Raw genomic sequence first — 15827 nt, forward strand, 5'->3', positions numbered from 1 at the left:
CTTCCAACATTGGGTAAAATAAATAAAAAGTTGTATAAACGATCAGAAAATATGCCCTCAGTTACATAGTTTATTTCGAAATCGTTGGTATTTATTAGGTCAATGACGTAGAAATTGATGTATCAGGAAGACTTAGCCATGAGTACTTAGAATAGAAGTTGTTCGGCAAATTCATTAAAGGAAAGCCTTAACTTTAGGCCATTTTCGGACTAGCCATAGTTTGGGTGTTTTCGACATTTCAGTCGTTCATGTTGAAGTTTAGTTTTATTTCGCTAAAATCGAATTATCAAGTCATTGGTTTCTCATAATATACTTCTTTCTTTAAGTTCCAAATTTTATTTCTCCCGAACTTTAAAAATTAATACATATTAAGGTATTTACGTATATAAGCATATATGTATGTACGTATGATTTATTTCCACATATTCACTTACAGAAGGTGTTAAATCGCCTTTCTGCACACTCTTCAACTTTTGTAAATGATAAAAATATTAAAAGATATATTCTTCATACTTTATCTTTGCATATTACATTAAAGATATGTATGTTTTGAAATGAGGTCCTGAATTCATTTACACACACTCATAAACACCCATTTTTCCCTATAACTCCTGTAAATCGATTCAAATTGAAGAATAGTATCACTCCTTCTTTTCCATTCTCCTTTTACTTAAACTTATCATATATTCGCCTTTTTTTTTGGTAAGACTGTCATCTGTGTCTCGTTAGTCCTTTTCAATAAAATATTTACAGATTCCTAAATAAACAAGTCTTATACTCGCCTGCTATCTTTTAAAAGATATGTGTGAGTCACATTAAGAGTATAAGCTCTTCACCAAATACTACTCCCAAAAGTGCTTTAACTGCTGGAAATATAAGCAAAGCGATTCTTGCAGTTGATTACCGCAGCACATTAATTATAACCTACTTACCTGCTCTATCAGTAGGAATTAAAGAAGCACACGTGCACCAAGCTGACTCTTTTATTAAAAGCGTATAGCCTTGAGTTTTATTCATTCATTATTAAAATTCAAATATTTTGGGCTCCCAACTGCGAAAGAGAACTAATCCAATACAAAGGCAAGAAAAACGACGCTTTATGGCGCGCATATTTAATGAGCCGTTGAAAGTGTTTGAGCAGCAGAATGAGCTCACCAAGCGGGAGGACGCGCCATAGCAGCACAGCAAGGCGGGAGCTGGGTTGTTTTAAGCTCAAATTAGTACTTACTACAATTTTTTACTGTCAAGCGCTGGCGAGTTCCACCACTAACTAACACTAACTGTTATTGTTAAAGTTTTGTTGGTTATTTTTGCAGTGGTTTACTATCGACACCAATTGCGCTGTGTTGTTACTAGCACTGTTTGTGTTTCGAAGTTTTTCTTGAAGCACTTTCAGCCAATATATGCCTACTCAACTGCTGGCCACGAGTAGCGTTAACGTTCGTGTATATGCGTGTATTTTGTTTTTTTTTTGGGCTTTAATTTCACTTGGCATTTTCATTTTCAGCTTACTTTCATGCCATGCTTAGCTAGTGGCCACACGCATATACTTACAAAACGCCCATATACAACTCCCAAGGGACTCACTTGAAAGGCGCACGTATTGCCAATGCCACCAGCACATTTCCGGCAGCAACACTTGTACCACTTGGCCAAGGCAATACTTCTCTTTCCCTTCCTTTCTATTTCCCAGCTCGGGCGTGCAAGTATTTGTGTGTTGGGCGTGTATAATGAGGAAAATAATTGGCAATATAAAATGCTAGAAAAAACTGGCAGGAAAAAGAAAGTAATAAAGTTTAATAATGAAAAGAGAAAAAAATGGGCCGTCGGAGTTGCAACGATTGTACTCGTACATATATACAGCCTTAAATCTAACTATAAGATAGGTGTATAACCTACATATATAAAGGGTGCTTTTTCTGGAGATTTTCAAGAGGACATAAAACGCATATAATTTAATGTTATGACCAACAACTAGCTTTAATACAAATATAAGTGTTTGATATTATGTTATAAAATTATTTCGGGCCGCCTTGACTGTCTCAAATATATTCAAGTGGAGAGGACCAATTTTTCTATTACTTTTTGTAGCGATAGAGGCCATACGTGTATATCAGCAATAACACGTCGAATATTCCTCTCCAATGTATTATTCATTTCGGACTTAATTGCCAAAAACTTAATTTTTGACAAAATATGGATCAATAATTTCCTCTGCCTATAGAGCATACCAAACAATGACTTTTTATAGACGCAACGACGTCTTAATGATAACTTGTAGATTAACATCACTCCAAAGGCGAGAATTTTGTTCATTTACCTACCCACTGAAACTAACGCGACCTTCATGGCTCAACAAATTTTTTTGTGAAATCGGAAATATCGTAAAACGTAAACGGTGTTTCGAAGTAAGTCTGTTTAACATAAACTGGCAAATAAGAGTGAGTATAAATAAAGTAACAGCTGCCAAGAGGACCAACCCCGCAAAGAACATTGCCCTATTGAAAGCCCTGTAAGCTTAAGTTTTTGTAAACTAAAAACCTTGTTGATAACATGTAAAACTTTAAGTAATTAGTGAAAAGCTTCTTACTGCGTTTGACACGTCTTCGGAAACTTTTTTGTGAAAGCTGAGTGAATGGAACTAATTTCCATTTTTCTATTATTCAGTAATAACTGCTTAAAGTGTTTATTTAAGCGCTCCTCTGCTCTAATGTAATTATTTGTGATTATGGTTTTAGCTGAGAACAGTGTTAGCTGTATTTTTAAACTCCATATCCAAAATTAACATTGCAATAGGTCTCAAATAGAACAAGTTTTAAAAGTATGTATTTTCCCCCCATAAATGCAGTACACGATTTCATTATTGCATGCAAAAGCAAATAGTGAGTAGAGGAAAATGAGGTATACTTGTAGTCGAATCACATAAGGTGTCGACGGAGTCAAATTATTACCAGAAACAATTTTTATGAACTGATTTGTCCCAATAACCGGAAATAAATTAGCAAAGATTATGATATACATACACTTACAAAGTAATACACGCTGGGTGGTCCCAGTAGACTCTTTAATAAAAATAGTATCAAAGTTGAAGATTGCTTATTTCATTTAAATTGGATAGAATTTTCTAAAATTTTTGAAATAGCTTTTGTAGAGCACCAAAGTGAGGAAGCCCGCCGGCTTGATTTGTGTGCTAATACTTTTAATATAATAAAGTCTGCTTGCGAATTTTCGAACTATTGCAAAGGTTATCGTAAAAATTCCATAACCCCATAATTTTTTCAGCGAAAAATGTTTGTATCAGACTACACAAGATTCAATTTGATTTCTAAAAACTAATTCGGCCGTACCAAATATATAGAACAATTTAGTAAAAGATATAGAAAAATTTACATGAAATAACACGTGACATCTGAGACCTACGCAATCACCATTTTAAGGGCTATATCTCTAAATATCTCCGCCGGATGGAAAAGTAACATATTGTGTTGGTTATATAGAGCCATACACAAGTATTTCGTCAGAACTTTACAAAATATACTTGAATACGGATTGGTTTTGTAACCTCACTAAACTATTCCATGTTTGCTTCAAAGCGATGTTTACAGGGCAATGACAAAGTACTAGGAACAATTTTAAGCCCGGACATGACAATTTGTCAAGGCTTGAGGTAGGTTTTTTGTTTGAAGGAGTCAAAAAGTCAACATACCAGCTCCAAAATAGTTGAAATGTCAGTAGCATTAGGAGAAAGGCTGTCGTGATAGATTGACTTATGAATGTTAACTGACAAAATGAAGTAAATACTATCAATAAAAACATTTCCGATTGTGTTAAGACTGGAGTAACGAATCAAACAAACAACTATACATAAGTTTCACTCGCCAACATTGTCTGTACTACTGTCGCATGTATTTCTATGGACCATACTACCGGGTTCAAACATAGTATGTACAAAAGTTAAGATTCGAAGTAGACATGATTATAGTGCAGGCTGGTAAACATGAAACTTAGGACTCCGGTGGTTTTATGTGGAAAAGGCTTGATGTGGTCCTTTCAGATTCCATAGTATTAAACATTTATTATAGAGAACTTAGTAAAGTCTTACACCTGAAAGCTTGGGATCATAGCGAGGTCCATTGCGCCTTCGCAAAACACTTTTGAACGAAAAACAATTTCTGGAGATTTCTTAGAACCCTTTGCTTTCAGCGAGGTTAGCCTTTCTCTAAACGTTGAAGTTCTAAGTTCTCAAGTTTTATGGTTGAATATGATGTGTTAGGCTACTTAATGCTTGCCAAAATTAAGTAGGAGAAAGAGGCTCATTTAGAAACTGGTCATCACTATACAGGTGTCCAAGCGGTAAGGTTAAAATTATTATCGGATGTTTTAGAATTTTTTTGGAAGAAGATGATCTAATCCAACGTAACTTTAAAAGGAACTCGCTCGTACTTACGTTCACTTAACTCAAAACATTGCGAAACCTAAAGTACATTCTCAATTTCCTCAAGATGTGGTCTCTTACTTTTATTTCCGATACAATCGTGCATTACTAAATCGTTGAAAGCTGTGAGTAAAAGCCTAAAATTATATTTTAGACATATTTTTCTCAACAAGACATTATCCCTGCTTTGACACAGAATTATGTTGAAAATCATTGCTATTGAGAATAGCAAAAGTCTGTCAATGTGGGAAAGCCAAACTGAAATGAAAGTGAAATGGGAAAGTGAAAACGAAAGTGTCGCGAATGTCGAGAAAATTACAAAAATTATCTGTTTGCTGCTTGGCGATGCATTAAAGCTGCTTGAGAACAAACGCGTCTGTACTTACTTACCAACATTTTTGTGCATTCGTTTTTATCGCTCCCCATAGCAATCGAGCTAGGGTACTTGAAAAATTGTAAAATGCTTCCGCTACAGAGATTCATCAAAAGCAACAACAGCAGCAGCAATGGAAGCAGAGCAGCGTCAGCGGAAAGCAATGAAAGGTAAAATGATGTCAGCGCAAGATCAATGTTTCCAGCAAAGGCCAGACAATTTGGCACTTTGAGCTTGTCGTTGTCTATTAGTATAACCCTTCGTGAAAGAAATATAAACAACATCGGTTATCATCGGTTGAATAGTAAAATGATATATTAAGTAATATCTTAAAGATACTATTGCTTGAAAATGTATTATTATTTGTTGCATTTTAAAATTTATAAAGTTACAGCTTTTAGAAAAATATAGTGAAAGCAAAGCTTGAAGGTGTATGATCCATCTAAAAGTCCACTTTTTTGACCAAATTTCATGCATTTGCCTACCGTTATCTCTCCCACAGTGCAAGGCAATTCGGTTTGGCCGCACAACTTTTGTTCACCTGCAACGTTGTGTATTCTAATTTTTTATTTAAGGTTTTTGTACTTTAAAAGTTTCCAATATTCTCACTTCAGCCATTGCATGCGCTACCACTTGTTGTTTGGTTATTCCACATCCTGTTTAATTTTTTTCTTTTTGCCTTGAATTTGAGTGGAATACTTGAAAATGTTCGCCAATTCATTTTAGTAAAATCTTCAATATTTTCAAACAACGAACGGACAATCTGCAAAATTATAAAGATTTATATGCCTTTCACCGGTGAACCCCGCACACAAGGAAGGCCACATCAAAAACTTCAGTAATTTAGCTCTCGCTGTGAACTAAATTTTGCCAAAATTTTGCCAGGCTCAATTTGCTTTCGCCACGAGAGTTTCAAAAGTGACCAAACAGAAGCAAAAAAAATTTGCAGAGAGAAAGACATGAAGGTAAAGGTCTCTTTAACACGACGCGGAATGATAAGCGGACTTTCTCCTAATAGAGACTAGTCCACTTAAATGCCGTGACATCTGCTGACCTTGTACTGGTAACCCTAAAATATATACGTGTGCTAAAGATCAACTTGCAACGTTAACCGATTTGTTTGTGTAATCCAAAGAAGTAAATGTGTGCATAATTATGCAAAAACGAAAATCTGCGTATCTGTAGAAACTATTTTTATATATACAAATACTATGTGTTGTTCATCTTTTTCGTTTCATTGTTGTTGCTTAAGTAGTGCGAAAGATAATGCAAAGTTATTGCTTCGTACGCACGACTTAATGCACCGGAAAATACTAAATAAAAACAGAGACATCGATTGAGATGTTTGGGGACACATATGCGCACGGAAAGAATAAACAGAAAATGGAAGATATGAAAATTAAAAAATCACTTCCAGATTTTAGTGCTGTGCAACGCTTGTCTACTCAGTATATACAAGTGTGTGCATAATTATATCACACATGCTTTTCTATGTGTATATTTCTTATAATAAGATGGCGCAATAAATACTGACAGAAGTTCAAAAATACTAAACTGCGCTCAAGTGTATTAAAGATTATAATTAGTCACGCATTACTAAATTTTGTGATTGTCCTCTATTTAAAATTAAAAATATTTAATAAAAAATTTACAAAAAAATGCATATTCTAATAAAATTTTGGAAAATAATTTAATCAGTCCATTAAACCGAATTGTCTTACGCATAATCTTGATAGAATTTATTCTCTTTATTTTGACAAAAAAAAATCTGATAAAATCTTTAAAAAATATATTGTATTTTTCACTCAGTCTACAAAAATAAGGATTTGGACACATTGCTATTTTTGTTAAACATTGTTATACAAAGTTATATTTTTATATTCTCGCAACAATGTTGCTAACGAGAGTATTATAGTTTTGTTCACATAACGGTTGTTTGTAAGTCCTAAAACTAAAAGAGTCAGATATAGGGTTATATATACCAAAGTGATCAGGGCGACGAGTAGAGTAGAAATCCGGATGTCTGTCTGTCCGTCCGTCTGTCCGTCCGTCCGTGCAAGCTGTAACTTGAGTAAAAATTGAGATATCATGATGAAACTTGGTACACGTATTCCTTGGCTCCATAAGAAGGTTAAGTTCGAAGATGGGCAAAATCGGCCCACTGCCACGCCCACAAAATGGCGGAAACCGAAAACCCATAAAGTGTCATAACTAAGCCATAAATAAAGATATTAAAGTGAAATTTGGCACAAAGGATCGCATTAGGTAGGGGCATATTCGGACGTAATTGTTTTGGAAAAGTGGGCGTGGCCCCGCCCCCTACTAAATTTTTTATACATATCTCGGAAACTACTATAGCTATGTCAACTAAACTCTACAGAGTCGTTTCCTTCAGGCATTTCCTTATACAGTTCAAAAATGGAAGAAATCAGATAATAACCACGCCCACCTCCCATACAAAGGTTATGTTGAAAATCACTAAAAGTGCGTTAACCGACTAACAAAAAACGTCAGAAACACTAAATTTTACGGAAGAAGTGGCAGAAGGAAATTGCAACCAGACTTTTTTAAAAATTGAAAATGGGCTTGGCGCCGCCCACTTATGGACCAAAAACCATATCTCAGGAACTACTCAACCGATTTCAATGAAATTCGGTACATAATATTTTCTTAACACCCTGATGACATGTACGAAATATGGGTGAAATCGGTTCACAACCACGCCTTCTTCCAATATAACGCTATTTTGAATTCCATCTGATGCCTTCTCTGTGTAATATATATGTACATTAGGAAATGAAAATACAATTCAATGCTCAAAGTACACAAATTGATCTAATCTAATTAATTTTACAGCAAAATAAAAAAATATGTAAATTATTATCACTTTATCATGCGAGAGTATACAATGTTCGGTGACACCCGAACTTAGCCCTTCCTTACTTGTTTCGCTTTATAGTTATTCTAAATTTTTGTGCGCCACATTTTTAAACGCAGAAGTAAGGTTTTAACTTCCAATAAAACATCTACTAGCACAAAAATTTTGCTGTCGCTGCTTTTATGTTGGGAAACAGATGCTTATCAACCCGCTAACGAGAGTCATCACTCATACATACATACATATGGCTGTGCTTTTTGTACGTGAGTAAACAGCATCCTTAGTCACCGCGCAGCTCATCGAACCCATATTTCATATGATTTTGTAAGCCAAATAACAAATGTAACCAGCTTTTGATGAATGCTTTAATTTGCAATTGCTTTGATTAATGCGATCACACATAATGCTGACGGTCAGCGCATGGTAGCCCAGTCAGCTTTGAAGGTTTGCCGTGGTGTATACGTAACGTAACCACAGAGAAAGTAATAAATAAGGGAGGAAAGGGATGTGTATGGCCGTAAAGTAGGCGAGATTTGAAGATGCACTATACTTTCGCCATTTTATTTGTGAAAAGCAGTCGTGTGTCGCCCTTACATAAAATCTACACAAATCGCATATTTGTTTTATTTAAAAAGTTATCCACTAATATCTCAATCTGTGACTCAAAAATTTCTGAATTGTCAGTGTGTCTAACATCGATTTAATTAATTAATGTTATTTTTACTTCCGCCCCGCCTAAACCTGTCGGAATTCAAACGTTGCCTTTCCCATCAAAGTGGTGCAATAAATATGCAAAGCTCCTTACTCTTTGTGGTCATTGAAATATAGACTTTCCTCACATTTTTCTTATACTAAGTTATTCACAAAAGTATTGAAATATATTCCTTTTAGTCTTTTTTATTGGCACATTTGTATTTTTGGCTGCAAACATTTCATAAAATATTTAGTCAACACACGCAGGCTCTTAAGCAGCGAATTGGCACGCCCATGGTCGCAATGCATTGCGCATAAAAGCAGCAAGCCCAAAGCAGAAATTATATTCTAGTAGTAGCGATAAAAAAATCTTGCCTTCGGCTAGATTGCTTGGCTAACCTACATTTACATCGGTTCTCCAACTTACCCATTAGGAAACCAAATGAACGAGTAGAACTACATGAGGCCTACTCTCATCTGCTTGCAGACAGCCGAAAATTTAATCTGCTAAAGTATTTACACTATGCGCCATATCTTGTTCGTTTTTTTCAAATGTTGTGTGTAAATGTTTTACAACAAACCACTAACCACTCTCTGTACCTAGGCCAACTATTTTCGAGGACCACAGACCTCAATGGTGGGTAAAATGACCGTACAAACGAATAATCGCTGTCTGAATTGCGCCACAAACACTTTCGGCACCGGAAGCCTCATGGTGTGTGGCACTTCCGTTGCCTAGTGGCATTGACTGCGTGTCGTGCTCTTCCGGCGGCTGTGGGCTGCAAGCTAAATAAACAAACGTCGCCGATAGCGTATCACACACAAACGTAAATGCGTGAGTGCAACAACACTTCCAGCTGTGCAGTGACTGCGGAGTTTGTGGCACGAGCTACATAAGATTATCGCTTAGCATTCATTCGGTTGCAGTTAAAATTGGTCGGAGTTGCGTTTATTTGCCTTAATAACATCATCAATGGCACGGAGCAGAAAGAATTAGCACCACAAGGGTGTCGAAAGACCATTACATATAGTGGGCAGGGTGTTGAAAGTTGCAGTCATTGCCATTGATAAACATCTCTGCCTAGTAAGCAACATTTTTATAATTAATTTACGTTTCATTTCTATTTACAACAAATATGTATGTGTTTGTGGGTGTTGGTGGCAGAAGGGTAAGCAGCGGGACTCAAATTGAAGGATATGCGAAAAAAAAGAAGCAACAGAAACTGCTGAAATCGCCGAAAGGGAATATGCCGGATTAAAATGATACTCGATGTGTGAAAGCGAAGAAGTCACAGACGTTTAAGAGCCAGTAAATGAAATATAGCCATATATTTTTTGATAAAAATGCTTAGAGTCTTTCAGTTGTTAGGAGGGAAACAGATGCACTGTAAATGACACGTGTGAATAAGTCGGGAGAGTGTTCCCAATGCTCGATATTTCTCACTCACCACTACTTGCCGTTAAAGCACTACTATTAAGCTTTCAGATAAATCGTAGACCAAATCAAAACACATTTTTTAAGGCAACTATTCTCGTACCAGTGAATAATCTTCAGTAAAAGCGTTGTATAAAAAAACCTTTGCCAATGTAACGGTTTTTGTACCCTTGCAAGCAGTTGCTACATAACGATTGTACGTATCACCTAAAACTAATCGAGATAGGTATAGGGTTATAAATATATAAATTATCAGGATGTAGATAAAACTGTCTGTCCGCTTGTGCAAGCTGTAACTTGAGTAAAAATTAAGATATCTTAATGAAACTCCATAACTAATTACGCCAGAGACATTAAGCTTTACATACGAGATGGTATAGCACGGCCTTATGGGAAACTGGTTAAAAATTGGACAATGGACGTGGGACCGCCCACTTTTTGGTGAAATTCCATATGTCCGGACCCCACCAACGGATTTCGACTAAACGTATATACGTATACGTGCTTATATCATTTTTCAGTGCGAAAATAAGAAAATCGGACTACAACCACGCCTACTTTTTATATAAAACAATTTAAAATTCCATTTGATTCTTTAACTTTCCAGTACACAAAATCATTAATAAAACGGAATAAAATTTTTCAGTATTAATTCTCTTAAACTAGGGCACCTTTTGACCAAAAATTGTCCACACGTAAGCGAAACTGTTCAAGACCCTCGGTACCGAATGGACCCCAGTATTTATAGTTGAAAGTTTGATCGAAAATATCGGTCAATGTCTGAGATATATAATTTAAATCCAGGAATAATCCTTCTCTGACAATGATTTTTGTGTATGCCAAAAATTGGTTGAACCTAATCCCCGTTATTTCTAATATAAATAGCCAATTTTTGATATATTGATATTAAAAATTTTGATTTTTCTTCTTTGGGAGTCTAAAACCACGTGGAATCAAACCACCGTTAAAACAGTGACTGTCTCATATGAGGCAAATTTTTCTCTTTAAAAGCTTATGATACTCAATACCTTCTCTATAGGTTAGGTAGATTTAAAAAAAAACTTCAATGATTTTGTAATGATAATTTGACTAGAAACGCAACATTTTAAAGAAAAAATAATCTATTGTGGAAATCATAAAACAACTCTCCCATAAACCAGTTGTTATTTGCAGCTTTCACTGGTCCATACAAGCACGTGGTTCATATTTAATGTAATAGAAAGCAAATGAATGCCACAGATTAAGATTAAGACCCTTTTCTGCGCAAAAACTAGCAATATTTCAACTTTAATAAAAAAGTAAAAATTTATCGGGAAAGCCACAAACAAAAAAACGAACACACAAAATGAGCAAAGGCGCTTAAGCTTATGGCATAGGATTTGTCGGTTTATTTTTACCTCTTCCGGTTTTTGTTTATTTTCCTTTACACCTGCTTTGTCTGGCAGGATGGTCACTTCTTTATTATTACCCTTAAGTACACAAACTGACAAAATATAATAAATATAACAGACTAGTATTACAGATAGAATGGGAGATGGGCAGAAAACAGAGGAAGTTATAATTGTCAACTTAAATTGAGTGAGGTGAGTATATATATGTGTGCGTGGTACGCATGGCTTATTATGTAAGGCTGACGGTATATGAAATTTTGTAGGTGTACCAGTTTATATATATATATATGGGTGATTTTCAAAGTTAAAGGGCGAATATTGGATTGAGTCGACCTTATTCCAATGCCTTTAGATTTCTGACTAAAGGTAGTGGTTTACATAATTGACGGAAGTTTTTGCTTGCGGATGTTTGGCGCGTGTTTAAATTGTGCAAATTAAGCTCAGTGTTTGCCCAAAATATATGTATTTATGTGTGTGTGTCTGTGTAGATGTTTGTTATTGTATCCCAATTAAGTTGAATAAATTTGTGAAGAAATCAAAATTACTTACTTAAGTGAGTGTTTTTCGGTTCCCAACGTTAGTATTTGAAAACCCTCTTTTGTCAGCAAACACCTTTGTGCGGCGCCACTTTGTTGAGCGTTTTGTTGAAAATTATTGGGTTGCTTATGGGACTGCGGTTATAAATAGCAATTTAAAAAAAAACGATAGGAACCAAGTGTTTGTATGAAAAGTTTTTTCATTTCATAAAATATATTCATTAAATTTGGCATGAATTATTATTTGAGGCAATAGCGTAATCTCCGAGGAAATTGTTCAGACCAGTCACTAACTCAAATAGTGCCTATGTAAGCTGAACAATGAAAATCAAGGTATCGTAAGGAATCTTTGTGTTTTTTTCTTTTTTCAACTAAACAAACTCTCAATTTAATTTAAATATAAAATGCAAATTCGCAAGTCCGAAATTTTTGCAACTAATCCATTTGAAAATATGTTAACAGTACAAAAATTAATCAATTTAGAATTTCTAAATTGAATACAATACCTGTAAATATCCAAAATTGAAATCAACAGAGTAAATATTACCACCGAAGATAATATAATTTAATTGAAACACCGAGTTCGAAGTTAACAGAAAAACATTTTCCAACAAAACTTTTCAAATTGAATTCAAATTGAAATAATTTTAACTAAAAACATATCAGGCTCTCTTACAGCAACTTCACCTGAACGCATCAAAACCTTGCTTATACAATAACAAAAGCACACAGATTCAAAAATTACATAAATAAAGTTTAGGCGGAAAAAAAACACAACTAAGCAAAAGTCACTTGGAAAGGGCTTAAAAGTCAGAGCAAAAGTGTCAAAAATACAGTTCTACACACGATTGATACGCCATCGAAGCGAATAACATACAATGCTCAAATGTGATATGCTGCAGGAGGACAAAGTACATATATACATATATCTTATGAGAGCTTTGGGTTGTAATTTTTGCTGATAAAGTTTTTTTAAAATAAATGAACACTCGCCTAACAGTTTAACTCAAGCCAGACAGTAAATAAAAAGGTGGGTGGCCATTTATTCGAAATTTCATTTTCTTGTTAATTATAATAGTTATCGACAGAGGCTAACCTATCGTCAGTCCGTGGAGTATTGCAAGAACCTTTTCACCCAAGATCGATCTTTGGAGAGGCTTTTTGCACTTAGTAAGGCAAGCTTCTCTCTAGTTGTCGCGGATCTACACACCATTGGCGTCCTCGACGACCATTTTGTATGGAATAAAACGAAATGGAAACATCACAACACTTTCACTGAGTGTTATGCTTTTACGAGTTCAATGCTTTAAAACTTTGAAGCTCACTCTTTTATATATCCCATAGAAATGACGAGAATAGAAGTTACACACCTCAGGAAATTTGAATTTTCAACAAGGCCCTTTTTTGTTTTAGTAGTAAGATCGAACACAAAAGCTCTATTTTCTTGGTTTCACATACGACTGTGAACTCTGTATAAGCCATAGAACCCAACTCTATTCTTATAAATTTTATTTCTCACAACTATATTGGTTTTATGACCAACGATTTTGCTTATCGTTCAATCATTAAAGTAAAAACCAGATTTATGAACATCTATATAAATGAATATATTCCATCTGATTAATATTCCTTGCATACTCGTAGGTTACTACAACTAATATGCGAAAACGCAAAAGAATTTAGATAAGGAATTAAAGAAATGAAGTATTGCAATCAGTGCGGAAAAATTCATTAACGCCTTGTGGCTGCAACACAAACTGAAACTAACAGTAAGAACACAAATATGCCAAGTAGCAATCAAGAAACTTCTAAGGTTAGTTGAGAAAAAATTTCAGAAAAAAACACAAAAATAAAACTCTGCAACATGTTGCTGTCATTTGCAACAAAAAGTGTGTGGGTATTTATGGAAAGTGTTTGTGCTGGAAAAAAGTTCACAGGAACAGCGGAGAATGTAATAAAACAGACGAAAACATCAGAGAGTGGCAAAAAAATGTTTTTCTTTGCTTCTTCAACAGTCGCACAGCACATACCATCAATTGTTATTGTTATTGCTTCGGTTGCAGCATTGACAACTTGAGGTTTACGTATTTTGGGGCTTCTGGTCATGCTCAAAAAAGGCTGTGGGCGCAACACTTGTTGTTGAATGTATCTTTCATGGCCGTCAAGAGCGTTCATTTCTTGGAACATATGTATACACATGTTCATAACCATACGTATGCATGCGCTTAAACTAATTGGTGATGATAAGCCAAAAGCGGAGTCAATGAGTGGCGTAATTAAAATGCGAAAAACGTAAAATAATTTCGGAAGTGGAATTGAATGTGGTGCAATCAGTAGGGCAACAATAAATATATTTGTATTTGTGTTCTTTTAGCAGAGGCATGCAAACTTATTTATTACTTTTTAAAGCTTTTGACAAAGCACCTATGGTGATCATAATACAATCTTACGCATATTATTTATTCATGTGTATTTACAAAAACATAAGCGCAACTAAAGGTAACGGAAAATAATAGGCATCCAAAAGCTAATTAATGGTTAAAATTGTGCGTACAAAAGTATGAAAAATCGAACATTGCAGCATAAAATAAGCGTTTGTTTTGTCGCTATTGTAGTACTGTGTCCTTAATGAAAGTGATTTGAACTTTTTGTAAATTTATGAACATCATTACTTTTGATGATTATTAGTAATAGTATATCAGGAAGGTTTTTGTTATATATTAGCAATTTATAGATAATGTTATTTTCTGAGTGCCCTTTAAGTCTTTGTAGAAGGAACTTTTCAAAATCTTGTATATTGCTTCAAATAAAATTATGTAAGTAAAGTAATATTTAATTACTTCATATCGTAAAGTCCAACTCTATTGCTTCCAATTTTTTTTATAATAAAAATTTCCAGAGAAATAATTCCCCCCCTCTTATATATCAAAATTGTTAAAATACGCACTCCAGTAAAAAGATCAACTAATCACACAACATTTTCTGAAATAATAATTTATTTATTTTCCAAGAGAATGACCTTTGAAAATTTATGACATCCATGTATTGTATACTTACTAATTTTAAATATACTATTTATAATATAATTTATTTTTCCCAATTTTCTCTAATGCAATTAGTTTTTAATTTAGAGATTTTGGTATTGCTGTCCTTACTGTATTACAAATAAACATATGTTAAGTAATATATGTTTTCTTTTTCAGGATTTACTACCTGTACTTATATTTGTTTCGGTAAGTGTTAAAAAAATAAAAATTTATTTGTAAAAACGTTTTTAGGAAAAATGGAAATGTAATTGATAATGAGTAAAAAATATTTATCATAACCTAAGGGGATTCATATGAAAATACTGCTTTGAAACTTGTTCTGAAGACAAACTAGATATTTTTACACCAATTTGAACTTCTTCAGTCTTTCATGTGACTGACAAATTAGTTTGTATTTATATCAGATTATTTCCATTAGTGGCTAAAAAGGGCCAAATGCTTTCATCTCAGACATGCAAAAGATAAACAGAAGAGAATAAATTGCAGAGGCAATTCAACCTATCAATTTTTCAGACATATCGGACTGTGAGGATTATTCAAAAGTTACTCTTTCACTCTTCCTTCAACTTCACTTATTTAATACACTTTTTTGTACTCGTTCCCAGCAAATGTCGCAGCTGATATATATTTAACACACCGACGTTTTTGTTTTGTTTTTTGCAATTTATGCCTCCACATTAGCTGCCACGGTCCAATTTCATTTGTCTGTTCAAATGGCTAACCAATGCTTTTGCTTCTGTCTATTGTTATTCATGCAACAGCAAAGATTGACGGGTTCACAGTATTGGATCACAAGCAAATAGGTTTTCTAAAGGATCCTACCCTCACTTCCGCAAATCTCGCGTTGAGTGTGATTGTAGTTGTTGCTATGCTAATGCTTCTGATATTTTGTGTGTGCCTTTGTTTGCTTAAGTCGCTCGGTTGTTTGTCCACAGCCTGCAGCAATCACGAAAACAATCACTTACACTTCATATTCCACAGTTTTTGTTTTCATTTCTGCCATCGGTGCGTGTTGGTGGGCATTGGCTGCAGCCTGCGG

The 15827-nt window shown here is 34.6% G+C and overlaps 1 long non-coding RNA gene across 1 annotated transcript in view; it reads left to right on the plus strand.

Moving 5' to 3' along the window:
• The window catches only part of LOC120782549, a 109238-nt gene extending 94263 nt beyond the window's left edge, over nucleotides 1-14975 (plus strand). Inside the window, exon 4 of the long non-coding RNA XR_005706266.1 lies at nucleotides 14945-14975. This is a non-coding gene — a long non-coding RNA (uncharacterized LOC120782549). The remainder of the gene's footprint in view (nucleotides 1-14944) is intronic.
• The last annotated feature ends 852 nt before the right edge of the window (nucleotides 14976-15827 follow it).

The sequence above is a fragment of the Bactrocera tryoni genome, chromosome 1 (genome assembly GCF_016617805.1).
Source record: "Bactrocera tryoni isolate S06 chromosome 1, CSIRO_BtryS06_freeze2, whole genome shotgun sequence".
NCBI classification, from domain to species: domain Eukaryota; kingdom Metazoa; phylum Arthropoda; class Insecta; order Diptera; family Tephritidae; genus Bactrocera; species Bactrocera tryoni.